Source organism: Camponotus floridanus, unplaced genomic scaffold (assembly GCF_003227725.1).
Source record: "Camponotus floridanus strain SB8 unplaced genomic scaffold, Cflo_v7.5 scaffold59, whole genome shotgun sequence".
NCBI classification, from domain to species: Eukaryota; Metazoa; Arthropoda; class Insecta; order Hymenoptera; family Formicidae; genus Camponotus; species Camponotus floridanus.
The window spans coordinates 73,143-85,251 of NW_020229758.1; the positions used below are offsets into that span (position 1 = coordinate 73,143).

The window sequence follows — 12,109 nt, forward strand, 5'->3', positions numbered from 1 at the left end:
TTTAATCGAGGATTTATTATCTCACGAAATACACGAATCCCTAAAATAATAATTGTCATTTTACCTTACACGCAATTATGAAATTATTTTAAATTACGATACCATTCCCGAGATAGGGTCGCTTGTGTTCTTGGGCAGTTTTCGAGTCATCGAGCAGGGCAGGGTCGTCTAGATTGGCGCGCACAAGACGAATGTTTCCTGCGAGAGGGACGCGTCAGGAGATGCTCGCAGATAATCCATCGGGAGATGATGAAACGCCGACCGTCGTAGACGGTGTTCAGGAGGGTGCAGCGATGTATCCCCGGGTCCCGCGGGGCCCGCGTCGAGTAAGATTGGCTGCGGGGCTACGGCCCCGCGGGATCGAGACTCAATTAAACTTTAAGATGATATGCGCCATCCCGTCTTGCCCTCCCGTTGCCGTCGTCGCCGCTATATTTCGATCCGCTTCATCGAAATCCTACGGCTACGATTCGCCGGCGAGGAGATGAGGAACGAAGATGCTCGCAGGCGGCATAATTGACGCCCTCGCGCGAAATCGAACTCTTAATTCGAAACGAAAGAGTGATAAACGTCGATTTAAACATGTCGCTGGATCATTCCAAGATCCAGGCGGAATTTTTAATAAGAGACATATCTAATAATGGTGCGTAAAATTAGAATATTGTTTGCTTTCTACATGTCTATTATTTTTATATTCATATCTAAGAGTTAAATGATTTTATCAATTGTATATTAAAAAATTATTTTTGTATTGTATTATTTTTTTCCATATTATTATGTATATTCCTCACAAAATTGACGCTTAATTTTTTTTTCACTTTTCCTTTAAAAGCTGGTATTTAAATTTTAACGAAAAATTTTAAAGAAAAGGTGAAAAAATATGCGTTAATTTTGTCCAGGAGGATATATAATCTATTTCTCAGATTCGCATGAAATACTCAGTCATTGATCGAATCGGTTGCGTTGAAATTAATGACGATTTTTGCGATTCACCGCGGTTTCCCGTAAATAAAACGCGAATAACAGCCACTTTTACCAAAGTGTTTTGCCACGATCGGGCTATAAATAAAACGAACGGCGGCGTCACACTCTCTTCTGTTTCACAAGGAATTGTGAAGAAAGACGCGGCCATCGGTTAAAGAGCGCGGAGCGGAGCCAAGCTTCCCACACTCCACCGAGCGACCTCGGAACGCGCGGAACTTTTCTTGTGTCCTTTGTCTTGTCACCTGATTCTCCTCGCTCTGCTCCCACGGAAAACGTGACGTCGGTGCCTTAACACTCCATTCGTCGAGGCTTGTAATGAAAGCAACGGAGATGCCCGATTCCGTTGATACCGTTTCTCCTCTTGCAACGCGACGCCCTAAACGAAAGTCGCTATGACAAGAATTATTATTGGAATTTATCGAGAGACACGAAAGAGACACGAAAGAAGCAGGAATTTGGAATATAATATGTATCGCGCAAATTGAAGAAACCAAGTATTATGATTTTTTATCTAATTCTTACCTCACTCAAGTCACGCGAGAAGATAACTTTACGTATTCAGGGTTACACAAGCAGCGGAACTCTAGCTAGGTTGTGTTGGTGCTCCAACTACAGCGATCGTGCGTGACTAACTCGCGGAGGAAATGGATCTGTTTCTCCCAGTATGTGTGCCAAGTCTCGAATAAATGTCTCCATGGTGTGGCTCGTGACAATGACACGACAGTTAGCATGGTACCACCGGTCAGCGGGGGTCCATGAAGCTGCTGCAGGGGGCCCCGACACGAACCGGGTCCCGGGCTCGGCTCTCACGCATATATTCGTCCTTCTCTCCCTTTCCTGCTTTCCCCAATCTCCCTTTGTTTCTCTTACTTTCTCTCTCTTTCTTTCTTTCCCGAGACTCTCTGATAAAATTCAAGATTCAAAGACCCCCTATGAGGTGACATGGTAGACAGTATCGCTCTTGACACCCATATTGTCCTTCTCTATCTTTTTACTCTTTTTTTTTCTCTCTTGCTCGATTAAAATATTTATTTTCTTCTATAATAATTCATCATAAGTGTAATCTAATTTTAAAATAATGTTTGCCACAAATCTTTTTAGTTCGATTTTTATCTTTCTCATTAAATTATATTGCTCAGATAAGTTTCTTGCACAGAAACTATTCCATTTTAAATTTTTTATATACATTCTTTGATAAGTCACATATAAATTGATTTTATCTTAAAAGAACTTTCGATTAACAATAATTCTTGAACTATAAGTTAAAATCTATCTAGCTAGGTCGATGTGCGGACAGATCTAATAATCAAAAATATTTAATTAAAAAATATAGCATAATATTGCTACAAAAAATAAACTGTCATTTCTTGACTATTAGACTTCACTGGTTCTTTAACCGCGATGCTCGAAGAGTCCAATCTGATTTGAAAAATCCTCGCTAGAAAGGATTTCTCGGCACAATGTTGAAGAGCAGAATGAGAGAGAAAAGAGGAGCGAGGAGAAAGAAAAGAAGAAATACATAGAGGGCAAGAAATGTAAAGAAACAGAGAGAAAGAGATAAGATAGAATGCAAGGAAGAAAAAGAAAGAGAGAGAGAGAGAGACCAGCGGCAAGAAAGACGCGAATAGCAGGTCCGGGGAGATTAAGATGTCACGCGTATACCCAGGGACAAATACGCCAAGCTGTGGAATACGTGCTGCAGCAGGAACCGGGATATCTGAAGAACCTGCTGCGCTCGTGCCACCTCCGATTTCATGCCGCGAGCCGAGCTCCGAGAAAAGCCTCTGCGAGGGGATCTCGCATTCCTGCCTGCTTGCTCGCGTAGATAAGCCCTTAACCGCAGATAAACCCTTCATTCCCTCCGTGCAGCTTCCATACCCCGATGACGATCTCCGATGATCGAAGCGAATATTTATCAAGCTTAACTTGAGTGTTCAGCAATCCATATTTTTATTTTGCATTTTTCTCGAAATATTTTTCATTATTTTTCACTTTCTTTCTCACTTGATTTCTTTCATACTTTTTTTAGAACTTCAAAATTACAACAAATCATTTAAGATTTTTCCTGGTTTCTTCTCTTTCTCTTATTGTTCTCGATGGTGTTATTTTCTTTTTCCCTACACACATCTCGTCGAATTTTTTCCTCCTTTATTTCCTTCCTTTCCCCTTATTTTTACACGATCTTCATCCCGCGTACCGTCGATCTTTTTTCGTTCCTCGGTTTTATAAGCATATGCATGCGCGCGCGTCGCCCGAAAGGCTCTTAATCTTGGCACCGTTCCCCTCGAGAGATTGTAATCTGAGATTCAGGTACGCGCGACGCCTCGGGCACCCACGAGGAGGCACCTTACCCACCTATCTACCACTCGCGTATGTGCCTAACGAGATCCATCTTTACTCTATCTCGAATCGCTCTTCCCCTGCTACCGATCGTTATACAATTGCTCGATTTACTGCCGGATTTAATTTATTCGCAAAAGTCAAGAATTATTTTTATTTCTGTCCACGTGACTTGCCTATCTTTTCATGCTGCGTTTTTTATGTACGCCAATTTTATCGAATTTTTTTTCCTGATAAATTATCTAATTATGATAAATTATCTCTCCTCTATTTTATTATAATTTTTATTTTTATTTTTCCACATTTCGTGGCTTACGAAACTTTGATTGACGAATTATAATTAGTATATAAAATTATCATTCAATATAACTGACATTATTATTGAAAGAAAGTTTACTTTGTGTCCGATGTACATTTCGCGAAAATGTTACGTTGCTACTTCGATCCGCGCGATTATCTTAAATTGTCGTGAAAGTCTACAAAAAGGGTGCGAATAACATGGCCGAGGCTCTTTTTTGCGTTCGAGGCAAGGGATCAACGCTCGCATTATTCCGCCACGCTATATGTATCTCTCGAAGCAACAAGTAGTATCGTTCTAGTATACCTGCGACATTTAAGTCGATATATTTGCCTCGTTAATTTCCGATCTTACATCCCAGATCAACTCTCTTCTTATCAGTAAAGAATAAAAAAGACAAGAGATATATTAATTATTTTTGCAAAAGTATAATCGTTATAATTTTTAAGATTTTTGTGTTTCGAATATAAAATGTGTATCAGTTTTATTAGATTTCGAGGACAAAGTTTCTTTAATGAATGAAATTTACAGCTGCTTTTGTTTATCGTAAAGAAAATTAGAAAAATGAAGACTTATAAGAAGAAGATTCTTAAAATCAGAGAATCTCACGATTTTCTGAAACTAATCTTTGATATTAATTTAGTAACAAACTTGGCAGGAGAGTATTGGTTTATTTATTTTATTGTCGTGTGATCGGTTGCTCACCTCGAATTTTTCCATTATCGTAATCCGTGAAACAAGTAAAAAGCCGAGGATGTCGCGGTTTAGCACTTTCGAGAGTCGGATGAAAGTCTCCCGCTACGCTAAGCCTGCCGAAACTTTCTTTGCGAAACTTCGATTTCGATATTACAGCGATTATTGTCGCTTGACGCCCGATCAAGAGCAGCTACAATGCCGAGTGAAAACGATTGTCCGTTTAATCCCGTGATTGACCGATGTGCATCCTCATCTTTCCGATTTCAGATTACTCTCAACACCGTGCATCTTCATCTCTCCGATTTCAGATCACCTCAACTTCTTTGACATCAACTAGAGAAATCTTTGAAGTATTTTTTAAAACATTTTTTACGATTTTTAAGAATATCAGCTCTGGATTTTTTAAACTTTTTCTTACCTTAGAGCTCTAATTTTAATTATTAATTCTTGTAGATTGCACATTTTTGGTTCTGTTTCTGATATGGATAACAATGTCTTGTTGTAGTTTTAGCTGTCTCAAAATATTTGAAAAATTCTATAAAAATTTATAGTATATCATCCTTGATAGAAAATGATTGTAAAAATATTGATAGAATAAGAATGATCCATACGTACGATCTTTACGAATTAAATATTAACTTTTTTCATAATTAATAAATTTTTAATGAAAATTTATTCTTGTAAATTTTGTTACAATTTGCATGTCTGTCATAGCATGTACGCAATAATCCTTAATATTTTCACTGTGAAAGTTGAACAAGGGGGACAAGAAAAAATTAATATTGAAATTAATTTAATATTGAAAAAGTAAAATAGAGTCACAAGAAATTTCGATTTATTTGTTAATAAAAGCTTCGGTCCGATGATCTCGACAGAGCAGTGGCTGCAGCTGCTTACTCGTGAAATAGATCGTGTGGCTTCAGGTGCCTTCTTACTTGCAATTTCTTTTTTCACTTTTTTTTCTACAGCTTTATACTCGCCCACCGAGCGAGTGCTTCGCTCTCGAGGGGACAGGTGAATCCTAGTCTCGATATACTTCGACGATCCTCGTAATCGATGCGTGACCGAAGGGCACGCGCCGTGATGGATCCCTACATAGTGTATCGCATAATTTTATGCATCGCTGGAGGTTGCAATCTCATATCGATTGGCAATCAAATTTCTTTAGTTGCAGAACAAATTTTATATATTCATAATCATTGACTTGAAAACGCATCGCGTATATATTTTGCATGCATACTTTAATCGGAATTTCGGAAAAGCAATTCAAATTCGATTATTTTGAATTTTAGATAAATTATTATTGAGTGATTAACGTTAATTGTGGCGTTGATGTAACGGATGAAATCGAAATATTATGACCCACTCCCGCGATCCAGATAATATTGTAGGTGCTGCCGAAAACGTTTGTTTTTCAGCGACGGATCTGTGGACGCGTCGCTGAAAGTAAACGGTTGAGTGGGTCTTAATGACGAGCAGTGGTCGCGGTGGTCGAATCCCTCGGAACTCGCTTCCTACCGAAGCGGTCGGCTTTGATTTTAGGGACTTAGGGCCCCCAACAACGCATTAAGAGCTCACCTGCTCGACTTCTTCATGATCGACAATATACCCGCACGCACTCGTTTCCTGTTCGTTCGGCGAAAAAATTCTTTAAGCGTCCCTTGACGCCAAAATACCGAAAAAATATGTGCCCTTGAAGGGGGTGCAAGGTATGTAATTCTTCACGTGATTAAAAAAGCGACTAAAAAGAAAAAATAAATGAGTTTGTAACACGATTATCGCACGGTTGACTTTACCAATCACGAAGAGGATGTTGAATAGATCGATTTTTTAGATATTATTAGAATCGGTTTTATTAAAAAACTAATGAATTGAAGTTTCTAATGAATGAATAATTAAAAGACGATCATCTTTCATAATGAAAAAAAAAATGAAAATATGATTTGCGTCAAAAGATAAACGGAATATACGAATATTCAACAATTTATCCTTATTGTTTGCATTTAAAGCAAAAAATAAGGAGATGTTAGACACAAATATTCCCCGAATAGATTTAAGTCAAAGAAATTCTTCTGAGGATTTCGTGGGTGGTAAGATTTATAGATTTAGGAGATTTTACGTTCATGTGACTCATTAAATTTTTATTAGGTACTCGCTACTGAAATTTCCCGGGTTGCCGAAAAAATTTAGTTTTCATCGACATCGTAAATTATTCCATTGAATACGGCACAGGAGGTCAGAATCTGTCAGAATGTGCCAGTCACCCTTGAAATGAAGGGTCCTTCTATGGTCTGTGACGAATGTTGATGATAATACGGTTTGACTTGAATCATCCTGAGTTTTAACTTAATTTTCTTCTTAATAAATCAAATATCATCTATGAAATATCACTATTAATGTATTATTGAAATATCACTATTAATATATTATTCGTATTCGTTGTAATATTTTTCTCTGTGAAACATATATTCTTCGTAAATATATTTTATCTGAAATAATATGTCACTTCTTTTGCGTCATCGTTCTTTTTTTTGCAAATAATTACAAAATAATTGTAGACTATATTCAACTCGTGTAACCACATAACGTCCGGCGCTAATTAACATTCTAGAAGACACGAACTTCCCGTCTTCCGCCACTAATTCAGAGTCGTAAAACCCAGTTCGCTAATGCTCCGGCTTCCTTAAGACTTTAACGGAGTTGTCTCGCTATTCTCTACCGCCAAGACAAATGGTTGTGGAGGGTGCATCGTCTAAGAGAGTAGGCGCTTCCGGTCAAGTTCACTTCCTGCCGGTCGCGTCGGCCTCGGGTTGGAAGTTACCTCGACTCCATTCGAGTTTAAATTTACCGTTGCTTGTTGTTGGTCCTTATTGTGGTCAACCAAGAAATTATAAGGAACCAAGAACAATAAATTAAGTGTGAACTCGATCTTCGAAGATTCTGATTTTCTTCGAATTTTCGTTGGAAGAGAATGCATATAATGCGTGCTCTTTTCTCACATTTTATATTATCATCATTCAAGAGATTAGAATTGCTAACTCTAAAAATATCAAAATAATTATACATTCGATAAACAGATTTAGGTCTTTAATTAAATTTACAATTTTCAATACAAGGATATCGAGATCAGTTTATTTATAAATACTCTGTTTAATTGAAATGAATGTTAAACTTGTGATTAGCTACTACAATAAACTCACGGAAAATATAACCAAAAATTCAATTCCCAATATGATTAATGTAAAATAAACGAGCTAAATATAAAATTTTAAATAAGTCTATACACAAGTTTTAATTAAAAATTGCAGAAATAAAAATATAAATTAATACTCCACAAATAAATTCTTTTTATAGTGTAGTAACACAAACATAAAAGCTCGAAATTTATTTTTTTAATATATATTGAAAAATTAGATTTCAAATTTTTATATCATTGCATTATAAAAATAATTTATTTTTAAAATATCTCTTGATTTCATAACTTTCCTACAATTTTACTTAAAATTTCATATAATCGTAGACAAATTCTATGAAAGATGAAACAAGCAATTATTAAGAATTTAAATGTATATATATATTTTTTTTACATTCCAGGTAAATAAATAATTTTTAAATGAATAAATAATTTCGATTTTTCGCATCTTCGAAACTTGCTAGACAAAGTCACAAGAACGACGTTTCTACGTTTCGTGCTCTCGCGTGAGAAAGTCTCAATCTAATAAATTCATGAAGGAACGTCGTACGGTTTCTGGTCGCTTGCGTTCTCACAAGCCTTCGAGAATATCGAGGCGCGATTCCTACGGTTTCCGTGTGATCTGTCAACCGCAAATAGCGAAACGGTAACGGTGGCGATCAGGCGGCTTTGCGTCCCCGACAAAATCAAGCGCGCTTTTGGATTGTCGTAAGATACACGTCGTTCTCGAATTTAACGAATATCGAATGAGAATAGATTTTACGTAACGATTTCAGTAAAAAATGGAGAAGTTATATTGTGACCTTTTATCAATTAGAAATGCAATTCCGAAATCCTGATACACAGAATCAGGCTTAATGCGTTGAAGCTTGGGAGACGTGTATTCTTCCCACAAAGATCTGTGCTAGCTATGATTTAATTTAGTACACTAAAAGTGTGAAATATTTTTTTTATTTTATTTTAATTTAAGAAGGTGACACTTTCACATGTCGTTAATAATTTCTATCATTTTAGGGTACGTTCCAAAACGTACTCTCCGAAGAAAATTTTATTCGATAGCCGTTCCGAAACTCTTTTAAGCGTGTCCGATTGGTTCGAATTAGCCATCGAGTAAAATTTTCCTTGGTTACTTGCGTTTTGAAAAGTAACCTTAATAGATAAGATATATATTCCATCATATAAGAAGCTTCTTTTGCGCGACTTGACATAAGAATATATGAACCGATAACTATCAGCTGATTCATTGACGGGAGACGCGTATTCTCTTTACGAATATTTGTGCTATCTATAATAATTTAATTTAGTACACTCAAAGTGTGAAATATTTTTTTATTTTATTTTAACTCAAAAAGACAAAGTTTCCACATCGCATTAATAATTTTTATCATTTTAATAGATAAGATAGATATTCCTTCATATAAGACGCTCCTTTTGCGCGATTTGACGTACGGATTATATGAACTGATAACTATTAGCTGATTCATTGATAGGAGACGCGTATTCTCTCCATGAAGATCTGTACTATTTATAATAATTTAATTTAGTACACTAAAGGTGTGAAATATTTTTTTATTTTAACTTGAGAAGGCAACACTTCCACACCATTAGTAATTTCTATCATTTTAATAGATAAGATAGATATTCCATCGTATAAGATTCTCCTTTTGCGCGACTTGACGTACGGATATATGAACCGATAACTATCAGCTGATTCATTGATAGGAGACGCGTATTCTCTCCATGAAGATCTGTACTATTTATGATAATTTAATTTAGTACACTAAAGGTGTGAAATATTTTTTTATTTTAACTTGAGAAGGCAACACTTCCACACCATTAGTAATTTCTATCATTTTAATAGATAAGATAGATATTCCATCGTATAAGACACTCCTTTTGCGCGACTTGACGTACGGATATATGAACCGATAACTATCAGCTGATTCATTGACGAGAGACGCGTATTCTCTTTACGAAGATCTGTGCTATCTATGATAATTCAATTTAGTACACTAAAAGTGTGAAATATTTTTTTATTTTATTTCAACTCAAGAAGACAAAGTTTCCACATCACATTAATAATTTTTATCATTTTAATAGATAAAATAGATATTCCATCGTATAAGACGTTCCTTTTGCGCGACTTGACGTACGGATAACTATCAGCTGATTCATTGATAGGAGACGCGTATTCTCTCCACGAAGATCTGTACTATCTATGATAATTTAATTTAGTACACTAAAGGTGTGAAATATTTTTTTATTTTATTTTAACTCAAGAAGTTTTCATTTTTTTTTTTTTTTTTTTTTTTTTTTTTTTTTTTTTTTTTTTTTTTTTTTTTTTTTTTTTTTTTTTTTTATTTTATTTTAACTCAAGAAGACAAAGTTTCCACATGGCATTAATAATTTTTATCATTTTAATAGATAAGATAGATATTCCATCGTATAAGACGTTCCTTTTGCGCGACTTGGCGTACAGATATATGAACCGATAACTATCAGCTGATTCATTGACGGGAGACGCATATAGGGACATCGCCTAATACACGCGCGGTTCGCCGTAACCGTGAATGAAATCGCGCGTGGCTCATCCTACGGTAGAGTGGTGGGAGTCGACGCGCTCGTGTGGGTGATAGCACGCGATTCAGATCGCGGCGTGCGTGGTGACGTACGCGTGTGTGGAGCAGAAACGTGGACGCGCGACGGCAGGGAAAACGCGTACGAGCATCGCGTTAGAGAGCGGCGTAGGCGGAGTCGTAACATCGTCTTCGGCTCGCACATGCGCCTTATTAAATGTGCCTCCCACAACGAGTAACGGAGAATTCGTTGCTGCGTCAGAATATCATCGTTTATATCCCGTGGCTTTTTTTTTATTTATCCCTTTTAACTCTCGTAACTCTTGTAATTCTTCCTCGATGATGGCAGATGATCGTGCGAGCAGAAGCCGATTGTACTGATCATTGTGATCATCCGTGACGACCTATCGCCCTACAAACAAATTCGCTTCTTCTCTTGTTCGTTGCTAATTTTACGAGTACTGATGTTAACGGGATTCGACGAGTCTCGCTGTTAAAAGCGTGAAATTGTTGCGAGCGCAGATAATAATCGTAGATAAGTGCATCATCGTGCAGCCGCTTAAGACTACTCGAGCATGCTGGGACGTGCGTGCCTAAGACGATGATCTCTAAAGAGCATCTCTCTATTGCTCTCTGTTTTTTTTTTATCTCTTGGTTTATGGTTTCGCTCTGGTAGGATAGATCACACGGTTTTCGTCTCGATCGGGATCGAACAAACTCGTTTGCATGATCCGGTCCACTTCAGCGATAGATTGATCATGCCGCGATGACACCGCAAACTATGGAAGACGATCTCTCGATGAATCCATCGCGAGAAAATTGCGAAAAGATCGGGCTAGAATTATGTCATATTAATACGATTTAAATCCTTCATGAGCTTTTTTATACAAAAGTATGAATATATTATATCAATTATGTGACTTGACAGAGAAGAAAATTTCCTTAAAAATTCTGATGATATATATGTAAAAGATAGAATGTTTTGATAAGTTGACGAATTTTTGAAATCAATTTCCTTTTAGCAAAAATATTTAGGCTCGTTGTTCGTTAATTTTTAAAAAATTATTATTAATTGTATTTAACGATATATTAAAACTTAAGCTAACATTCTATCTGAAATTTAGATGAAAAATGTTTTGTCATTTATTAAAAAATTTCATAAATAGTAAATAAGATCAATTTCGTAAATATTATATCTCTTGAAGAAATAATCAAATATTTCTTTAGCAATGTACATGTGTGAAAAAAAGAAAGGGTGACACGTGGAAAAATATGTCTCTGCGGGAGAATTAGAGTGACACGTCGATCGAAGAAAAAACTTGATGGACCACCTAATGCCGCGATCGCAATGAGATAAATAATCGCGATGGGTGGGCGCCGGCGCCTTCCCGTGACACGGCTTACGGGTCGCGTACGTTATGGGTTTCCCCCCATAGGGTGCCACGCTGTTGCGTACCTTCATAAGGTGGTACAGAGCTCCAGCCGCGTGTGAGAATCCATTCCGCGTGATTTCACAGGATTCGTTGGGGGTCCTTCTCTCCCGAAATTCTCCTTTCTTTTTCCCATTCTACCCTCTTTCTTCCTTGGCTTCCTGCTTCTTCCTGCTTGACGTTTCTTCTAGAACCCTGTCGCGTAAATTCAGACCACCCCGTTGTTGTCAAAGCTAAAAACTATCCCGCACAAAACACACATCTCTTTATATAGTTCAATTATTTCAAATTTAAATTATAGAAAAATAATAGCGATTATAATTATTATATTAATTATCACAATAATAGTTTGTCATTAATATAATAATTATAATTATTAAATATCTATATAATAGAATTTTGTTGATACGTGCAATTTATGTAATTCTTACCAATACTATATCTAATTCCCCTAACTATATCATATTTCGAATATCGTGAGTAATTTTCTACAAATAAAGCAAAGACTCATTTTCTACGGTGTTAATCGACCGATAACGGAACTATTTCATGGTTGAATACTTCGCTGAAAGTTTCCTGATCGAGGCTTTTG

At 36.6% G+C, this 12,109-nt stretch overlaps 1 protein-coding gene across 2 annotated transcripts in view; it reads left to right on the forward strand.

Annotated features, from left to right (window-relative positions):
• LOC105255972 (zinc finger protein 423) overlaps positions 1 to 12,109 on the forward strand; it is a 78,132-nt gene that overhangs the window by 45,627 nt on the left and 20,396 nt on the right. The window lies entirely within an intron of this gene.